This window comes from Leptonychotes weddellii, chromosome 8 (assembly GCF_054177405.1).
Source record: "Leptonychotes weddellii isolate Sample4059 chromosome 8, ASM5417740v2, whole genome shotgun sequence".
Taxonomy (NCBI): Eukaryota; Metazoa; Chordata; class Mammalia; order Carnivora; family Phocidae; genus Leptonychotes; species Leptonychotes weddellii.
In genome coordinates, this window is record NC_138376.1 from 103555099 (window position 1) to 103577025 (window position 21927).

The window sequence follows — 21927 nt, forward strand, 5'->3', positions numbered from 1 at the left end:
AACCAGTTATTTAAATCTAGGACATCTGTTGGGAACACACATAAAAATGCAACCAGGCTAAAGGAAATGCCCAGAGTGTGCCAGTTCTTGCAGGAGCGATCTTTCACTTCTATGTACAAAACTCAAGTTCCTGCTAATCTTTGGTGCCATAAAAAATGTACCGTACATCGTGAGACAAATCACCGTAAACACCGTGCGCTGTCATCCCGTGGACGCATGGAAGGCCACCTGTTCCTTGTGCAAAGGACACAGACATGGGCTGGGGCCTGAAAGTGAGACGCGGACCCAGACGAGGGTTGAGTCAACCCGTGTGGGCCTCCCATACCACAGGATTTTATTGCTCAAGCTCCGGGGCCACTTGCTCAAAATTAGACGCCGCAGTCAGAGAGGAGGAGGCTAAGGAAAGATAGCACTGGTTAAATGACTCTTAGGCTGAGCCTTCTGAGTCTCCAATAATCTTCCAAGGAGACCACACTTAGGGAGCCGGAAGATTTCTCCATTGTTGGCAGTGGGCAGCGAAGACTTCAAGCTTTTAAGATAAAAAGACTTGGGTCCCCTTCCAGTTCATTTATTAGTTGTCTGAGTTTATGCAAGTCTCCTCTCCTCTCTGATTCTGTTTTCTGAGGCATAAAATAGTGTTAATAATATCTACTTGGTAAGGGGTTTGTGAGGATTAAAAGACACATTATATGTAAAATGCCTGGCATTTTCTAATAATAGAACCTTTCCACTTGTCTTCTTTTACCACCTTCTCTTAGTTCTATTTATTAGTTGCTTTGAAAGAGTGAGAAAGTAGAGGAGAAGGAGAAAGAGAACAAAGAGAATTATTTTAGTGAGTTCAGACATTATCAAAATCTCCCAATGAACTGACAGATTGTTACAGACTCTAGAGGTTTGCTATTTATGTCTAGTTGCCAGTTAATGTTGTGTATGTGTGTGTGCCTTTCTGCAAGGATTATAATGTTGGCAGGTTGTTTAACTGCACAAGTTTGTGCGCATGTGTGTTGTGTTGACTTGTGTTAATTCATTTTTATTTTGTTTATAGAGTTAGGGAAATAAAACCCAGAGACAAAATCCATGGGCATTTTTCTAGAGATCAAGAACAACTTGAGACCTTTCTAGGCAGAACTCTATAGGAACCACCCAAAGAGGTGGCTCAATTTTAGTGCATTCGCACGAAGCAAATGGGCTAGGGGAGATTGAAAGTCTGAATTCGCAGTGTGACTTATATGTGGACATCTATACAGTAAATTTATTCATTTAACAAATATTGATTGGGAAGCTTTCCCGTGCGGGAACTGAGCTACGCCTGTGTGCCAGGACTAGACCAGAGGCGTGGATCCTCACCAAGCCATTAATTGCAGCTGGTCTCCTAAGCAAGAGCTGTAAAAGCACAAAGCCATTTTCCCAGCTGCTTTCCTGCCCTCTCCAATGAAGTGTCACCATCTGGGGCTAATCTGACACTTGACGCCAAACCAGACGTTCCAGAATATAATGTTTCCCAGCTTGTAAGGATCACGAAGGAAGGAACAACTCAAGGTTTGGTTACTCGTGCAAACGGTGAGGACTGTGGATCCTGCAGCAACACAACGACCTGGTGGCTGGTCCCGGGAAAGCCACTTGGCGTCAAGTATACTCGTCCCGTTTGAGACATGTGTAATCTCAAATCACTGCAAAATATGTTTCCAGGCTGCTGAGCCCTGATCTGAACGCTCCTAAAGTGCACGGCAACTCCTTTGTGCCAGTGGGGGACTTCTAAGCAAGTAAGATATTTCTCCCCAAGACTTGTCAGATTTGTGAAGGAAACTACTTTACAATTGTCAAAAATTATTATAATTGCACCTATTTTTCTGCAACTAGAACTTGTCAGCATAATAACCAGGTAGATCACAGTTATCAACACTTTTGTGGAGGGAACTTTTACCTGGCCTGTTTACCGGTTCCTTCAGTAATTAGAATCTTGCTCGCTAGTTCTCCGGCTTTGGGGACATATATCACCTCTCCCTATTTCTTTTCAAAGCACTATTTTGTTGAAAGAGTTTTAGGTAAAAGAAAAAACTGCTATGATTTCATAAGACAGCAAATAAGAGTGATGTAGTATTCACAGAAACAACTTTTTTCCAGGGCTTGTTTTCCTTTTAGAAATTTTTTGACAGAGAAGCAAAGAGAAGCAAAACTTTTTAAAACTTACAAACACTTCCATCTAGAAGTACCATTAACATTTTAGTGTCTACCCTCTGGTTTTATACATATACACTAGACACCTACTTATTTCCTGGAACCAAAACGGGATCACACTCTCCATGATGTTACATATCCCGTTTGCCCATGGGCCACTCAATGTTCTCCTGCATCATCATTTTTAATGGCAGCATAGTATTCCACTATATTATGCTCGATTTAACCAATAGAAGCATACGTTTGTGGCCTTGAGATAAATGATGCCTTGAGAGCTTCAGCTTTTAAACCACCTGTCCCTCTTGGCTATTCTGCAAGTTGTATTCTCCGCTGGTATCTGAATGTGTTCCTCCGCTCCCGGCTCCCTCGTGGTCAGTCCCCAGGGGGAGACTTCCAGTTGATTCAGGGGTTAATTGAGCTCAGGCAACTAAGTAAGTCCCCTGTTGTCATTCGGAAGAGGAGAACTACAACATGAATTAGGACATGACTTGTTACTGACCCAACACAGTGAGTTTCAGAGTATGTGAAATTTCTGAGTGGATTTTCACTCACTCGACTAATATTGGTACACCCCACTGTGTACGCCAGGCATCATGCTCCCCGCTAGGGATACGTTAGAGAACTAGACCAACTTGAGCTTAGGCTCTTCCTCATGGAGCTTACATTTTTTGACAGTTTAACAATTTTGAAAAGCCAAGAAAAGCAAAAAGCAGCCTCAAATCCTTGTTGTTGTTGCAAGTCAAGTGGGATGGAAATCACACACTACAAATACATGAAACGATCACACAAGACGTAAGATTCCTTTGTAAACTCAAAATTTTCCATTTTCTAAAGATCACACATGCTTTGTATACTAAACATTACCTAAAAGATCAGAGTGTACAGAAAAGACATTCTCTAACCTTAGTTATGGAATAGAAGAGATACCTTAATATATTTTAATTATAGAAAACAAATTCCCTAGAGCTCAGGAGGCATTTGCCCAAAGAGTAAATGACAACATTTTAGACGTGAATTGACCCCAGGTGTAAAAGCAGGCGTGGAGGTGTGAAGAGGCCACACATCATGTTGATCAAGCGGAAGCTATTGAGAAGACAGTGGGAACTGGAACATCTATGAATATGGGAATAACTGAGTAAATTATGATTCACTTATTAGGGAAACTATTATGCAGCCAGTAGCTAATAGAATTCTATTAGCGTAAGCTTGTATTTACTGACTTGGGAAGATATGTGTGGTACACATCACAGGGAGTAAACAAGGCTACAGAGTACTGCATATGGGATAACAATGCTATTTTTCTTGCTTTAAAAATAAGAAAGCAGAAAGTGGTGTGTCTGTCCATACATTTGAATACACTTGGATAAATAGGAAATAAGTGTGGACGACTACTTAACTAACAATACCGATTATTTGGAATAAATGGAGCAGAGCTGAGACAGGGAGACAATTATTTCATAAACCGTGTCTTGTCACAATGATAAGGTGCTGGCATCGTAATTTTTTCAAGTAGAAAAATGGAGAAAAAGTTAGAAGGTGGCTGGGACTGAAAACATATCCTTGAAACCACTTTGCTGTTATAATAATCAGCATTTATTCAGAAAGCACTTCTTGTTTGCAACAATAGAGCACAATATTAGATTTACTACCCGACGGTAATCTAACTGGGGATATAAGGCCTATTCATATGAAAAGGTTCATATTTTCATGTTGAGAACAGAGTTGGCTTATTTATACTTATTTTTGGAAACGAGTGGAACAAAAGTGCTGTAATGAGTGAAGTTTGGATGTGGCATCATCTTCACCTCTGCCACTCACTTGCTATATGAACTTGGACGAGTTCCTTCACATCTCATCTGTAACATGATCTCTTAGGCACTTCACTACTGGCATGGAGGAAGAAAACATGTGGATGCAAAGCAATTAGCGCTGCATGGACTGGCATGACAAGCATGGCCCCCTCTCTCACCACTGAACTTGGGCTCCTCCAGGGGCTACTCTTTGAAGTTGAGCCCCTAGCTCCAAGGTCATCAGAAGACCTCTGGGAACCAAATCAGCCCCCACGCCCAGTTTCAGAATCCTTGGCTCAACACAGGCCCTGGGATCCAATGGTCAATATGCAAAACCAGGTAACCTTTGCTCAGGGCGCTAAGTTGCGAATCATTGGTGTCCGGTCCCTAATGAGTGCTAGTGGAAAGCCTCAGGACAAAAGTCATCATCCCCAAATTCCAATTCTAAGCTTCTCTCCGGCTGGGCTTAAGGCCTGGGGCGGTTCCACCCAGGTGGCAGGCCAATGCCATCAGACCACAGTATGTCCTGTGTGGTGGCTGAGGAAAGTGGGGAGGAAGAGCCGGAACAGTCAAAGGACGGGATGTTCATCGGAACTGGGCAGGGAAGAAGGGGGAATACCAGGCGAGGCATTTGCAATTACCTCCGTTAAGGCATCAGCAAAATCTCGCCAGCGGGCCCTCACCCAGGGAGCTCCCCATCCAGCTGCTGTACCTGTATCACTGGTCTAAGGAGCACACACAGCCTTGCTGGTCAGTCCAAGTCCCCATCCATCCATCCCCATCCACGCTGCACTTCACAGGGGTCCCACTTTGGAAGAAATGCTCAGGAGAAAGAACATGGTGTGCAGTCTTTCCTTTCACCTGATATATTTAACAGTACTGCATTTTTCTTTTTAAATATAAAGACTGAATTTTGATTACTGAGGCAGTCTTCTGGCCTTGTGTCATGCTACTTTCCCTTCATCCTCAGCTTTTGATCGTCACAGTGCCAGATGTTATAAAGGAAAAGAACAAAGACGAGGTCCTTCAGGGACTGACAAAACTCCCATCTCAATGTGAGCAAGCAACGGGAAATAAGATCTATGGAACACAGGGGCTGAGGAAGTGTATTTTAGGGGTGGAGGTGGGAGCTCCACGTACTGTGTGGGAAGACTGAAGCAAGCTGCCAATCAAAATCTCCTCAAGGTTATTTAGCAGGAGGAGGGAGAGAAGAGGGGGCGATGGATCATTTCGTGAGTTGAGCACCAGGGGAATACCCTGTAAATGAGAGAATGCTGAGAGGTAGAAGCATGAGTGGGCAGCTGCATGTCTTCTGCCACCACCACCCCCATGACGCTAGCTTATCATCTGCTAAAACCCCATTAACCCTGAAGCAGTCACGCTCCAGATGAGGCATCCCTAAAAAGCATCTGATCTGCAGACTTAGGATCTGCTCCGGAGACAAATGCCCTTGCATAAAAAATGGTTTTTAAAGAACTAAAACTTGAGGAAACTTGATTATCTGATCAGGCTACTGACTTGTTCTTAAGTTAGGTTGTGCTGTACCTTTAAATAGTACCCAGGCGAGGAAATATATTGTTGTGGAAAGAGCACTCACCTGAGAATGTAGAGACAGGCACCCTCCTTTTCCCAGTTTGCAAATCAGAAACTCTGGGCCCCGGGGCAAGTCTCCCAACTTGTTCAGTCCTTTAATTCCCCACCGGGATTAAAAAAAACAAAAACAAAAACGGACTAAGTCATCTCTCAATACTCTTTTCACTCCAGAATTCTGTATTTTGGCAAAGATCACACTAGACAGAGACTAACGTTTTAATGGGTTGGCTCCAGTGATTCAGCACAAATGTGTTAAGCTATCCACTATTGAGCCCTACTGGTTTAAAAGAATCCGGCTGGTTAGTAAAAGTGCGTTGGTTCTTGGAAGCATGCAATGCACGTGGAGAATTGGAATCATTTTATAAACATGCTATGACTGCGCTTTTTACTTAATCTACACACCATGAAACGTCCCAGGGGGACAGCTCAGTGCAGTGGTGGCTTTAGAATGACAGAGACCTCTCCGATGCAAACTCAATCAGTTCTTACCTTTGTGAACTGTGGAGAGGCACTTAACTTCTCTTACTCCTGATTTTCTTGTCTGTGACTAGGAGACAATGAAGGCCACGTTGAAGGGTTAGGGTAAGGAGCAGGAACCCCAGCTTTCCACAGAGCAGTGCAGCAGACTAACCTAGTAGGAGTATGTGAAGCATTGGGCTCGGACAGGCCAGGTTCAAGGGTTTGTTTCATGGTTTCTTAGATATGCTCCTGTTTGAAAGTCACTTAGTTTCTCCAAGCCTTGGCTTCTCCCTGTGTGAGATGGGAATAATAACATTTAATACATACAATTACTGTTTGTTAAGAGTGTAGCATAGTTCATGGCACTTGGTAAGGACTTGGTAAGAGTGATTACAGTGCATTAACCCCAAATTCTGAATTGGCCTAATCTGGACACAGTAGCTGGAGTTACAAAGGGAAGGGGTCTTGTAAGAAAACAATGCAAACGGTAGTGTAAGAAAACAATTCTAATCTCCCTAGAAGATGAGCTACTGTTACATAGATGTTACAAAGTCCATTATGTTGAATTCATGTATTAATAAGGACCCCAGTGAAAGTAAAGGTCAATGTTGTTTTGATTTGCATATTGTTCTCTTTATGAAAAGGACTTCTACCTAATCTTTTATTTGTGAAGTTATTTCAGTATTTGAAATAAAAATACAACCGTGGTATTTTCTTGACACAGTTGGGGTTAAGAGGAATTAAAAGCACACTTACTTTGAGGCATTAGGTTCTTTGGTGAGGAGCAACAAATACAACTCTGGTTCAACTTATTATAAGGATACTGGTGAGCACAACACATCAGACTGATGGAAGACTGGAGAAACAGGTTTAGAGGTGGGACAGGAACCAGGACAGGGACTCCTGGCTGAGGCAGTTTCTTCCCTCCTTACATCAGTATTGAAGAGAGAAAGGCCAGTTGCCCAGGCTTAGATCCTAGAAGGCCTTCCCTTCAGATCCTTGCCACAGGAAGATTCTGGCCAAAAGCTACTTCTGGAATTACCCACAATGGGGGAGAAGCAAATCCCCCCAAAGGAAAGAGGGATGCTGGGGGATCAACATCAACAAGGGTCCACTGCAGAGTCAGACAGACCTGCCTCCACATCCGCGCCTGCGGCTTGCTACGCAAACTGCTCCACTCCCCCAAGTCTGTCCTAAGATGGAGGTGATAGGACAGCTCTCCAAGGTTGCTTTGAGGTATAAGTGCAGCAGTGCTTCGAAGCACCCAGCATAGCGCCTGTCACGTAGAGAGTATGTCCATTAGCTTCCCCTAAATCACACCGTCCTTTCTGATTTTGTTTGCCTTTTCTCTCTTAGTTTCATGTATATTTATTTGTTGCATGTTTCATACACTCATGCATATTCATATTCTATTTTAAGTGCGTGCTTCCAGAGAGAAGAGATCATGCCTCACTTTCAACAGTGCCATTTGCTGAATAACTGAAGATGAGAGTAAGAGGGAGGCATTGCCCGAGTGATTATTTCAAATATTGTTTTGAAATTTGTTTATACCTCCATAATATGGTATTTATAAACGTAGTGAATGGTCATAGTTATGCTTGAGCTGTAGGCTTCCATTTTCTTTCCCATGGTCATGCTGAGGAACTCTGATGACACATAGACCACATTGTCCGTACAAGGCTTTTGATGACAGAATGATTGGCACAGCCTTACCTTCCTAAAGAGTTTGCTGATTCACTCATTCCATTTTTAAACATCAGCAGATTGGCATTGGTGACATCTGCTAATTATTTGGTCTGACTCGTGGCGAGCGTGAGACTTCCACCGGCAGCAGTCAGAAAGACATAAGCAATGTGAGGTTAATACTACCCAGTCCGTGACCAATTTGTAGTAATGAGTAGCCTTATCTAGTTTCCTGTGTTCCCCAGAGGTATCATTATTTATCATGTGTTGGAAACCTAGCTGTCAGAAGTGTAGCATAAACCTGACGAGACTGCATCCAACTTCATTCAGGAGGAAGGTGCCTTGTCTTCCTATTAATAGCATAACAACTCTCAGACTGCAATGGTCCATACAACTGCATGTTTAAAGCCTTCTACATCTCTCTTAGGGTCTCCTCTCAACTGTCATTCCAGTTTAAACCATTCTGAAGGAGAGTGGAAAATGACTTTTCTTGCTTCCTGGTACCAGGTTTAGAGAAGTGTCCCCTCAAATAGCCTTTTTCTTTTTTCTAACCATCATCATGTGACTATCACAGCTTCATTAAGACAGATTAGTAATGCTTCCTGGTTTAATTCAGAGTGGATTAAATCACACCTAATAAACTAAGTGTTGTTTGCTTTTGTAATGCTCAGTGAAGATGAGAGAGGCAGTGGCCTCCGACCCGGGTAGTAGCCACGTTTGTTAATCCCTCATTCAACACTTTAGGTCACAATGAGGGTAGGTTTTCACCATGGTGCTTGCAATCTCCCAAAGCAAACAACAGGGGAATGCTTTCTGTCCCCTGCTTGCTCCTTGCCTGCTACTGCAGTAGATGACTCAGCACAGGGACCTTCCAGACAGGAATAGAGAAATGGGTGTATCTGCTAATGGCCCCTAGAAAGCCACAGATTTTGTGGGACTCACATATCAGGTTGGCGCTAAGTATGGAAGGGTCCGGTAAATGAATGGAGAGGAACACTCTCAGTAATAGTCAGCCCTGCTGGGGAAAACAGCGGACACCCTGGGCCATGGGTCTTGTTGCTCACTGGGGAGCCTTCTGGGGCACCCCAGCCACTGCTCTTTGTCTTGGCTACACCAGGTTCCTCCTGCCTCAGCACAGGGACACCCTGCTGCTCCCTCTGCCTAAAATGCTCCCCAACCCCCCTCACGCACTAAACCCTACCTGTCTTTCAGAACTGAGCTGAAAGTTCACCTTGATGGGACAGACTGAGTCAGGACTCCAATCTTCTCACACCACCTGGTTCTTCTCCTTCCAGGCTCTTATTACAATTGTAATTGAAAATTTAATCACAGAAATTGTTGCTTAATGAGTGTGTCATCGCTAAAATGGTAGTCCCCCACCCCTGGAAGGCCTAATTTATGTTTGCATTTCAATTTTCCATATACATGGCAGGGGCACAATACATTTTTTTTTTTTAATGAATGAACGAACCCTGAATTGAAAACTCAGCATTCTTTAATTTTACAACCCTTCTGCTGGTTTTGCAGCTAAACCAGAACCAGGTTTATTATGGAGTTTAATTCCAAAGATACCCCAGGGAGGGAAAGCAGAGAATGTAGGGAGGGGATGGCTGAATCAGGTCAGCATTCTCTTCACTCGGCTTCATCCAGGAGCAGCTGTATGCTAATGTAATTAAATGCCAAAGCAAGCCTGCAGAAACGTTTCTCTTTCTACAAACTTCCCTAACTGTAGAAAGAGTGGGAGCTCTTTTCAAGCCCCGCCTACTTTTTACTGTTTGCCGGTAATACTGACCCACCCTCCAAGACTAACATTTGTTTATTGTAACACCTGCATTTAGGACAGAATGTTAGGTACTGAGTCAATGCCCATTGCTTTGTATGACCAGCAGCAGTGCTTCTCACTGGGCATAAGATACTCTGTGGTTATTTTCTCTGTGTCTTCTTCTGGAAATAAGCAATAATTGTGACTTTCCGTTTACGGGTGGAGGAAATGAGCACAGGTAAATCTGGAACCTGTGACCACTGTCACACAGAGCTCCAGTAGCAGGCAAGACTGGGTCACCTCTAAAGCACCTGGAGGGAAATCCCAGGCCTCCAGGCAGTTTCCAAGGCCTGCAACTGATCGCAGATCCTGTTTCCCTTCCATCGGCTAAAAGTATAATAAATACAAGTGACAGCCTGACTACCTTCTGAAATAATCCTGTAATGGTTAGTAAGGGAAAGAAGACAAAGTCCAGATGTTGACCTTTTTTTCTCTGCTTAGTGCGAGTTGAATGCGTGGAGTGGAAGTGCTTTCTCTTTATGATGAAGCCCTGTATTAGAAAAATAGTGGGATACAGACCACGCAGGACAGTTATAGCAGGACATGGACGAAGACGCGGAAGGACAGGAATCCATCTATCTGAAACACAGCAAGAGAGAGGGAAGACTTTTTAGGGGCAAAAGCCACACGTAGATGCATTGTTTTAAACAAAACATTGGTTTCTTATTCATTTTTCAGTAAACGTTTATTGAAAACTGGCCATACATCAAGCTCTGTGGATACAACGAAAACAAATTGAAACTCCTGGTCTTTAGGCTTTTCGTTTCAGGACAGGGGGCAGATAGAGGATGGGAGGAAAGACAGTACGCAAGTAAATAAACAAACAAGAGAATTTCAAACACCAATAAGCGTTACGATAATGATCCACCAGGGGTAATATGATGAGAGTGAGTGGAGGTGGGGGTTTACTTTGGGTCTGTGCTGTCCAGCATAGCAGCCACTAGTCACATGGGGCTCCTGAGAATTCAGCTGGTCCAAATTAAAATGCCATGTAAGAGAGATGGCAATTTCAAAGACTTAGTATAAGAAAAAAATGTAAAATATCTCATTAAATTTTGTATACTAATTGTATGTTGAAATGATATTTTAGATATATTGGATTAAATCAAAATATTACAATTAATTTCCCTTTTAAAAATTTTATGTGGCTACTAGAATATTTACAGTTATTGGGGCACCTGGGTGTCTCAGTCAGTTAAGTGACTGACTCTTGATTTCAGCTCAGGTCATGATCTCAGGGTCATGGGATCAAGCCCCGCGTCAGCCTCTGTGCTGAGCATGCAGCTTGCTTAAGATTCTCCCTCTGCCTCTACCCTGCCCCTCCTCGCTCGCTCACTCTCTCTCAATAAATAAAAAAAAAAAAAAAAAAAAGAATATTTACAGTTACATATATGGCTCACATTTATCTCCCCTGGTATGTCTACTGGGCAGCACCGTGTTAGAAAGTGTGTGCAGGGAAGGCTGCCGAGGAGGTGATAACACACGGAGGAGGGACTGGCCATGTGAAGGTCTGAGGGCAAAGAGGTGCAGACAAGGGGGACAGCGGTTGCAGAGAACCTGAGGTGGGGGCCAGCTTGGTGAGTTAGAAATTTAGAAAGCCAGGGTGCCTACAGAGAAAGCCAGGAGAGGGAGTGGTGGGGGTGAGCCAGGCCCCTGAGACCACAGCTTGCTCATACAGGGCCTGGGAAACCTGAGTAAGAAGTTAAAATTTTATAGAAATACAAATTTTCTATAAATTACTGGAGCAGATTTGCTTCTGTACAATTTTCCAAGAACTGTTCCAAAATACCGATAGTCGGTATGAAACCCTGGCCAAAAAATGCAAAGAATCCCACTTAGCTCAGAATATGTCCATACTAATGGAGGTTTACTTTGAGATACGCATTTATTAAATTTATTTTCATATCGTGGTTACAATGTTTATATATGGGTGCTTTTTTTTTTATGAGGAAGAAGAGCACAGGTGGAAAAAGAATGTACTCAAATAAATCAAATATCTCAGTCTTATCTTTCTCTACTTTACTCATCCCAAGCTCAAACTCTCTCTGTGTGCGTGTAATAGTGGAAGGCAGGCAAATCCAAGTCCACCCAGAAAGTACGGAGTGTGGGTTGAGAGATAAATATTGAATTTTTCCACACATGAGTGTATTCACTGTATCTCTCTCTCTCTCTCTCTTTTTAACTGGGCTACTCCCAGGAAGAGGAAAATAATCTATTCTAACCCCTACGTCCCCGGTTGGGAGTGGTTATTAAAAAAAAAAAAAAGTGACTCGCTTAATGACCAAATATTTCTGATGTATTTTAGAGTTTACATATTGAATTTATTGCCATAAAGCAAAATGTTGAGTTTCACAAGAGGAAACATTTTTTGTTCCCAAATGTCAAATGGAAACTGACATCCATAATTATCAAGCTACTCTCACACAGACAATAAAAGGCAAAGCAGAACATGTCTTAACTAGAAATCCATGGTCACTAAATTAAAAAGGAATGAGCCCAAGTGTTCAGATTATCCAGGGACAAGACTGGTGTCTAGTCAAAATACACTGAACCTTGTCAGTCACTGGGGCCATGCTCATGAGAAGCAGAGCAGAGCTCTTGTACCTGGTCAAGGAAACCAGTGTGTGGGAGAGACAGCTGCCCAGCCAAGTCAGCAAGGTGTGGTCCTTTTATTTAAGAGTTCTTAATCTCTGCCATTATGCATGGATAGGGTCACAGTGCTTCTTCCCAGTCTACTACTCACTACTGAGATTTTTCCTTCATAAATTTGTACACCTAGAACTTCGTTTTAGCTTCGTTGATGGTCCAATAAGTGAAAACTTCTGAATGGTGACAGATTAAATGGATCCTGAGAGCATCACTGATGTACCTCTCTTAAAATAAAAGCCTCTATTTAAACAAAACTGAAAAGATTTGTTATAGCATATATCAGGGCTTGGCACATAGTAGGTACTTGATAAATATTTGTTGAATGTTAGAATGCATGAATGTTAATTAAGATTTGGGGGAACCTTAATATGAGACTAGTTAATACCACAGCAAGGAATGCCCAAATCCTATGTTGGCCTGATCAGCTCCTTCTAGTGCGCTTCTTGGGGGAGCTATGCAATAAGGAACGATGGCAAGTGGAAATAAAAATATATATCTAATATGAGTCGCAGACATTTCATTATCCCAATAGTGGACTCTCCGGCAGGCTGAATGAACTGGAACCCTTGTTGTAGGCTCAAGTCTTCCGTGGGTCTAATTACACTTCTCTGTCCCAGCCTTTCCACAGGCTGGTTGCAGAACCTGAAAAAAATGAATTGCCCGGTGCTCAGAAAGCTCATTCTGCAATAAGAGGGAGAGAAAGTAAGATGGCTAGGTCTGCACTTTTGAAGCAGTGACCCTGTCAGACAACTGAATGGCCTTGTCCGCATCCTTGAACTCAACAGATTTGCAACTCCTCCACCTGGAACCCGAGGGTTCTCAAGATAGCAGTGACCTTGGTAGAAGGAAGATTAAATTGGATTTCAAATATTGGTAGCCATAATGTGTAACTGACAATTTTGTGAACTTCAAGAACAAAGGTCAATACAACTCTGAAAATGTGGATGCGTGTAGTAATTACTGTAACTAAGCAGAAACCCTACAGAGCAAGTTTTATGAAACTTGTTTAAAATCTCATCAAATTGAGGTTTGTGGTAATGAAGCCACGTGCCAGGTCCACGTGCTTGCCTAGTGGAGGAGCAGGTATTTGAGCCCCGGTCTGTGCTTCGCTGCCATTGTGCACAGGGACGCATTTCTGTGACTTGAAATAACAGCAGAACCCTTTCGCCAACATTAATATTGTGAAAGCATTAATAAAATTTCCCAAATAAGAAACTGTTTGTTTGTTAGGTTATGTGTTAGTCATTATTGTTATTGATATAAATTGCATTGATTATATTTATGAAGACATGAATAATTAACAATAGAAAATGTAGTAAGGAGCAAGCATTTATAATGCAAGAATTCCTCCAGGCCCAAAGCAAGAAACAAATAACTGTGTTTGGCTTTTGGTCTCATTTCTTGACATACCAACCCTGCACTTTATCTGTAACCATCTTCACCCTACTCTCAATATGAATGTGTAAAGTCTGGTTTATTAACTTCTTTCCCATACTGGCTCATCTTCAGGATGTCGGAAGGGAAGTCACTTCCAGGTTTGTTTAAATCAGTGGCTCAGTAACAACATCAAGAAATCAGGTCACTTAAACATTTGCTTTGTCCACAGACTCGCCCCTTTTATCATAGCCAGGTAATGGCATGGCAGTTCCAAGTATCACGTGGAGACAGTTTTCAGCAGAAGAGATTGTCTCTTTCTGTGTTTCCCTTTTTCAAAAAAGGAAGACATTTCCTAGAAGACCCCTAGAGGATTTTCTTCACATCTCCTTGGCTAGAAATGGACTATATGGACACATTCTAGAGCAGATGCATCCTCTCGGCAGGGCATGGGTCTCCTCTTCTGATGATCATGGTTGGGAGGGGGAGGAAGGATAGATGGAACAAAACCAGAACTCAGTTTGGAAGGAAGAAGCAGGGACAGAACAGATGGTTGGTGGATGACCAGCAGTGCACACTGCATCTCCTGCCTGAGTATCACTGTCGGCCTGTGCCTTAGGGCCTAGAGTCTTTTCGTGATTACCCATTCCACAGACCCTTTCCAGGTCAATTTTCCTAAAATACCACATTGGTGACTGTCACAGAACTCAGTGCCAACTTGTCAATCTAGCCTCCGGGGCTCTCTACGATTCACTCCAAACTTCCTCGACCTAGACCATATTCCCATGCAAGCCCTTCTGTTCAGGGTGGCTTCTCTTTACCTCCCGTGCACCATATCTCACGCATTGCCTCTGTCCTGCCACCAAAGTGCTACTCCTGAAAACAAAGACCTAAACTGTACTGTTTTACTTAAAACACTTTCTTACAGGATGAAGTCTGAATTCCATAGCATGGCACACACGGCTTTTCACAAATTAGTCACTGCGTGTCTTTCCACAGAGTTTCTCTGTCAATCCCCATTTCCATCCTCACTTCCCTCCCCCACACTCCAACCGCATGGAAGGTTCTCACCCTTCCCAAACACAGTATGCTCTTTCATGTCTTCATGTCTTGTCATATGTTGTGCTCACTGCCTGGAATATATTTCTCATCTTTTTCCATCTGGTAAAGTTCCACTCATCATTCAAAGCCCAGATCAAAGTTCATTTCCTTCATAAATACTTTCTAAATTCCCCAGGCAGGACTAATTTCTTCCCCCCTTTTGCTTCCAGAGTTCTATGACACCAGTTAATACACTGTAGAGTAACAATTAGTTTGCATCCATGTCTTCCACGAAAGTGGTTTTCTATAACAAACTACTACTATTATTATTATATTAATCTTTGCGCCCTCAGCCCCTGGTATAGAGCATATTCTCAGTAAAAGTTTGAGTGTGACTGACCCTTAAACACCCACTCTGTCTCAATTCTACTCATTCTTCCATTCCAAATCCTAGCAACTTTGATTTGTGCAACGAAGGCTCTCAATCATATGCTGTCTTGTCTTATAATTGCCCTACTCTCAGCTCTGTCTGGCCCACTAGCCTGGGAGCACCCTCAGGAAGGCAGGTGTTGCACTATTCTGTGGCTCTGTCCCACTGAGCCCAGTGATAGAGGCACCACTCAGAGTGGTACAAATTCACAGGATGATTTGTTAGGACATGGGTAGATCTAGTCAGGAGAGAACAGCTGCTTCTCTTTCATGTCAGCTTTATGGTCAGTATTACTTGGGGATTCTTAGTTTTAAAGAATATGTTTGAGAAGCGAGATGTTTCTCAAACATTTCAGGTGTATGTATTTTGTGATGAGCTCTGGAAGTTCTATAAGAATCTTTTTATTTTAATATTTTCATCAAGACAAAAATTTGACAAATAATAGATGAAAAAATAATTTTTTTAAATATACAAAAAGTCTTGGTGCTTATGATTATTTTTTACCAAGTCCTATCACAAGATTCCTTGCTCTCGATGCACTGTGTTTGTAATTTTGTTGATGTCAAGAGACCAACTATCAGGGACTTGGTTATTAACCCTTGTTACTGGGTTCCTCTGAAAGTCACGTCCATGCCATGAGGGGCACCAGCTTGCATTTGGGAAATACAACCGTAACCAAAACTGGTGGATTAAAAATAAACTGATGGATTTTTAAATCAGTATTCTCATTTATGATCATGTGTTTTGCATCATGACAATGTGTCTTGCCAAAGACAATGATTCACCATTTTTTGAAGGATTTATAATATTTGACTAAGTAGGCAATATTCAGGAGCTAAAATATGAAGTCGATTTTATGGGAAAACAAGTTACACTTAAATAAGACTTTTGAAGAAAGAACAATGAAAAAACGTAGGTGGATTTAGAAGCTTTCCTCATTTCATTTTACACCTTAAGAGCATTTCGCTTATTATTGGGTACTTAATGGCTCACCAAGTAGAATGCTTACTTCTGAAAGATAAGTATGAAAAAATTAATAATGTTTTTTATCTTCTTTATTGCCTACAGAGAACCTAAAAAAAAAAAAATTAAAGACTTACTTGAAGATGTCTCTTGGGAGTGTATATTCATACATCAACCTTCATTTTAATCATTCAAAAAGTTCAAAATTTCACCTCCTAAGAAAGTTCTTTGTTTAGAGGGTATTCAGAGCTACAGCAATTCAACTATGGAATTCTGGGAACATCGTCAGAGATTTTGCTCAGCATCCAGGTGGGCTGGAAGAAGGCAGCACTGGGTATGCAGGCCCACGTGGTCAGAACCTCACAGCTGTGGAAACTGGGGTAGCAGAGCATGGTTTACTGGTAGAGGCAGATAGTAAGGTCAGCTCTTAACTACTGCTCACTTAAGTCACAGAACGACTCAGGCAATCAGGATTTTAGCTCCTAGTAAGGGAATTAAGAATAGCAGAAGTTCTTTCTTCCTTCAACACAAAGTACAATGTTCTTTTGATAGACAACTTTGAACCAACCTACTCCCTGGGCTACAGGATAGTAGATGACTTTTAAGTGCCCGACCCATTTTGGTACTTAGTACTCAGTTAAGGATTCAGTAGGATGGCTCAGCCATAGAGAGTTGAAGAATTGAAAAGAGTCCATCTACGTGGCTTAAGTTGTTAGGGCACAGATAAAGCTGTAGGCAATAGAATAAGACTAGCTGGTGTCCTAAAGGTTGGATATTGGCAAGAGGGGAAGGCATGGCAGCCAGCAGACGATAGCAGGGCCAGTGAAACTTGAGTTACCATAGCAGGTGGGTGGAGTAACACAATAGAAAGTCAAAGCTCTCACAGGCCAAGTGGGCAGGTGGGTAGATCAGAGAAGACTGTGGGCAGGGAGCAAGGCTACAGCTACAGGGCTGAGATTCTGGGGGCAGAAGTTGAGCACACTGAGAAGTGACCTGTGTGTGGCTAGGAGTAAGAGCAAGGAAGAGCTCCGGGCTGGGAAGGAGTGAGTGCTGGGTAAGGTATCAAAACACAGTCCTGGGCAGAACAAGACAGGGGCCCGCAGAGAGGTACAAGATGGGAGTTTGGTTATTAAAAAAAAGAAGAAAAGGCAAAAATCCATTTATTAGAACTGAGACAGGGCTAGCAATTAGAGGAATTCAGAAAATAGAAATGATCTCTAAATGATCTGAATTTCTAAGGCTGTTTTTTTTTTTTTTCTTTCTTTCTTTTTATATTTGGTCTCTCTTTTTTGTGTTAAAGGCTTTTCTGGAAAACTTGATGTTTCTTGGCCACTGATGAACATTTAAGAGCAAGGCACTGAAAAGCTCTATGCGTGTAAGCACATTGCTTATCAATTGATGAGACTCAGAACAATCAGGATAGGACTCACATATTTTGGGTGAGACCCCCAAACATCAGGATGAGGCCATCTCTTCTCAGGTGACATTCAGTTTCTTCAAGGAGGAGTCCTCTGTTTTCTGCCTGAGAAGTAAATATCTGGAAGATAACTATAGAGTAGAAAGGGAGGCTTCTATCATTCAATATGCAGACTCTTTCAGTGCCTCTATGATCAGCCCATGTCTCACCCATCATCTTGCCACCATGTCTGAAACCACCCGCATTCAATGCTGCCTAAGAAATAACCTCATCCCCTGACCTTAATCACAGGCTACCTGTAGTACAGAAAGAAATCTAAGGGTCCAGTCATTCAACAGCATGACTTCCAACCAATTTTTATGTTTTAAGTTCCCATCTTCAGCAAAACCTGATGTGTCTAGTTCCAGGTCTCTTAGGGATCTTGTGATGGGGATGGGCTCACATTTCATTAGTACTTTACTTTGAAGGCCCTATGGCTGACAGCTTCCTCCTCTCTTTTGAGTCACTTACCACTTCGTCCTCTTCGATCTCATAGGAAGTTTGAGATCTTTAATCTCCTGATTTTTCTTCTGTTCTCTTTGTCTTTGAGGCTTTCAGTTTTTTTCTTTACTGGAATATTATTATATTGCTGAGAAGGATTCAGCTTTTTTTTTTTTTAAGATTTTATTTGTTTATTTGAGAGAGAGAGCAAGGGGGGAGGATCAGAGGGAGAGGGAGAAGCAGACACCATGCTAAGCACAGAGCCTGACGCTGGAGCTCAATTCCAGAACTCTGAGATCATGACCTGAGCTGAAATCAAGAGTTGGACGCTTAAATGACTGAGCCACCCAGGTGCCCCAAGAGGGATTCATCTTTAATGAAACTTCCTTCTAGGAACTACTGACAACATGAAAAACTAGGGAGAAGATTTGGTACTTAAAATTTCAAGGGTAGGGATGCCTGGGTGTCTCCGTTGGTTAAGCATCTGCCCTTGGCTCAGGTCATGATCCCAGGTTCCTGCTTCTCCCTCTGCCTGCCACTTCCACTGCTTGTGCTCTCTTTCTCTCTCTCTCTGACAAATAAATAAATAAATAAATAAATAAATAAATAAATAAATAAAATCTTAAAATCTTTAAAAAAAAAGAATTTCAAGGGTAGTCTTCATATTTACTATAGAAGTAAATGAGTGGACATATAGATAAAGTTATTACAACAGGTCTTGACAGAAGGGAAGGAGGATGACTCAATTATTCTGATTATTCATGGAGAACAGGAAAGAGTACTCTAGAGCCTAGTTAGTGGTTGGTCTTAATTTAACTCTCCATTGGGTAGGAATCAGGCTGGGCTTGCTGGGCAGAACTGACCCAGGTTTTCCTCAGAAGATTAACTTTATCTGAATTACCAAACCATCTCACCCTTTATTGATACACTCCATTTCTTGCTTTTGGAATCATGTATTCTCTTCCCTCCAAAGCAGTTTACCCATTCTCTGCTAATTACCTATATTTATGGTGAGCATTCCTCACAGGCACACAATAAGATGAATTTGATATCTGATTGACTTATTGATGAGTGACTCCCCAGTGTTGCTGGTGCCAGCGCCAGACTGGCTATATGTGAATAACTTGGGGAGTCTGTTAAAAATAACAGATTTGTAGATCCACTCCATGTCTAGAAGAATTTACTCAACAAGCGAAGCGAGTAGGATTTCATAAAGGTAATTCAGAGTTACTACTACAGAACAGTCATTGCATTGCTGTATTCATACTTAACTATATCTGTCTATACATGTTTGTACCTCGATTGTTCACTTGTAGATAATGACTATGCTAGGCATCCAGGGATGCAAAGATGAATAGTCTTAGCCTTTGAAGAATTATTATATATTAGATGGTATAGACTTAACAGAAATAATTTTAATTAAAGTCTATATGTAATTATGAGATAATGTGAATTACCTAAAATGTTGTAGAAGCTTGGAAGAGTCAGAAATAACTTAGAGGATCAGGGAAGGTCTTGTGAGGAGGTAGTCACCAAGTTGGGCCTTAAAGAACAGGTGAGATTTGCATGGGCAGGAATGGAGAGCATTTGAGTAGGTTTTTCAGGCATTTTCCTGAAATAAAGCACTCAATGTAAAAATTGGGTTATCCTACATTGACTTCAATTTTGATATATTCTATGTTGATGAGTAAAAATAAATACTCTAAGTTAAATATCTCAGTTTCTTGATAAGGGCACACCAAAACATTTTCAATAGCCTTAATTAATATCAATAATTATTATCTCATGTTCATTAAGTATCCATTGTGCATTGAAATCTGTTAATGGATATTGGACAAATTACAACAATAGCATAAAACTGGCCTACCTTGGATAAGCTGGGAAATTATGAGACATGGAAACATTAGCTTTAAAAATACCCAAGAGGTGCCTGGGTGGCACAGTCGATTAAGCATCTGACTCTTGACTTCGGCTCAGGTCATGCTCTCAGGGTCCTGAGATTGAGCCCTGAGTCAGGCTTTGCACTGAGAGTGGAGCCTGTCTAAGATTCTTTCTCTCCTCTTCCTCTGCCCTTGTCCCAGCTCGTACTCTCTCTCGTAGTCTCTCTCTCAAAACAAAACAAAACAAAACAAAAAACAGTATTTCTCAATAAATATGTTGATAAGGTTCCATATTTTTTAACTTGATTTATCTCTCTTCTAATTAATATTTAGTTTAAATTTTCTTATAGATCACTTTTTGGGTAAAGATGAAAACTTTTTTTCAGCTTCTATTTTTGTATCATCAATCAGGCCTCCTCCAGTAATAATGTAAACATTTTATATTCTCCTTTCCCTATTCTGTTTATAGTTAAAAATAATTTTAAAACTTTCTCTTTCCTCTCAAATGTTTTATTTCATCTCTTGCATGGCTTTCCCAACTTAATGTCAATACATCTTTGCTATTTCTTGGTGATCTTCACTTTCTTTATTAGTTTCAAGAACAATATGCCCTTTATATTAGCCTCAAGCTCTTCTTTCAGTTAAAGTACAAAATTAGGTTGGAGTTTTTCCAGAACTTTTTCAAAGAAAAATGCTAATGATATTAGTGTGATACACTCTGTATATCATCATTAAAATGATTAAAACTGTTATAACACAGCTATTTGTGTCCTGTAGTATAACAAAGAGATAGAAATTATTGCTACTCGGTGGGGAATCTAATAGTGAGGAGGATGAACCTGTAAAGGACATAAATTGTGAGCAACAAATGCATAAAGAAACAGATAATGTAGTTATTATAAAAGTTAGACTCTAGGCATTAATGAAGAGAACTGTTGCAGGAGATACTTAGTTTCAGAAACCATGTACATAGAGAGAAGAAAGTGGCATCATTATGGAATATACATGATTATCTTCTTTTCTTTTCAACTCCACTTCATCTACAACATCTTCTCTCCATTCTACCCTCTCTTTTCTTCTCCTTTCTTGCACACTTCTCTTTTCCTCTTCCCTTGTCTCTTCTCCACTGAATGAGAGAGCAGTTCCTCAGCCTTTTTTGGTCCTAAAAAGAACATTTCTTCTTCTCTCAAATTGGTCCTTGCTCAGTGACACCAAGGAAGAAGAGCCTCATCCACTCCTAAATGCTACTCCAGTCAGTCCTGGTCTTAGCTGGCTGGGCTCTCTGCCTTCAGAAAGCACCACTGATTGATTCCTCATGGAAAGTATGAAAGATTGGCATCATGGTGCAGTACAAAGAAAACTGGGAGGCAGAAACAGGAGTCTGTCACTATTTGTGTGGCCTTAGACCAAGCTGGGCCTGAACTCTCCTACCTGTAAAATGTGGAGATTTGTGGCAGACTAAATGATGTCCCTCCAATTGTCCACACCCTAATCTCTGAAACAGATGACTGTTACTTTATATGGCAAAAGGGACTTTACAGATGTGATTAGGTTAATGAATTTGTGATGGGGAGATTATCTTGATGATCTTGGTACACCTGAGGTAATCCCAACTGTCTTTATGAAAAGGACCCAGGAGTCAGTCAGAGGAGAAGGCCAGGTGACAAAGGAAGCACATGTTGGAGTGAGGTCATCTGAAGATGGAGGAAGTGTCCATAAGCTCATGAATAGAGGCATCCACTAGAAGTTGGAAAAGGCAAAGAGACCGGGTCTCCTCTCACATCCCCAGAGGGAACGAACCCTATGGCACCTTGACATTAGCCCAGTGACACTGATTTCAGATTTCCAACCTATAGAACTCTAAGAGAATACACAGGTGTTGTTTTAAGCCACTAAGTTTGTGGCAATTTGTTGCAACAGCAAGAAGAAACTAATAGGAAGTTGTACTAGGTGACTTCTGTGGCTGCTTCTCAGCTATGACCTGCTCTTAAACGGCCCAGACTTTGCCATACATGGGGGCCGTAATGGATCTTGTTAAAGGAACGTTGTTTGACAAGACTGTTCATCAAAAATTGCTTACTCTAAAGGGCAAGTGCAACTGAAGATTCTCTGCAGTTTCGTCTGAGGTTTTGCTCCAAAAAGAATTTGTAGCCAGAGAAGAGCTTAAT

General features: G+C 41.6%; 1 long non-coding RNA gene across 1 annotated transcript in view; it reads right to left on the reverse strand.

Annotated features, from left to right (window-relative positions):
- The window catches only part of LOC145723113 (uncharacterized), a 44248-nt gene that overhangs the window by 13329 nt on the left and 8992 nt on the right, over positions 1-21927 (reverse strand). Inside the window, exons 2-4 of the long non-coding RNA XR_014147962.1 lie at positions 7734-10104; positions 6051-6311; positions 5566-5654 (exon numbers count right to left, since the gene is read on the reverse strand). This is a non-coding gene — a long non-coding RNA (uncharacterized LOC145723113). The remainder of the gene's footprint in view (positions 1-5565; positions 5655-6050; positions 6312-7733; positions 10105-21927) is intronic.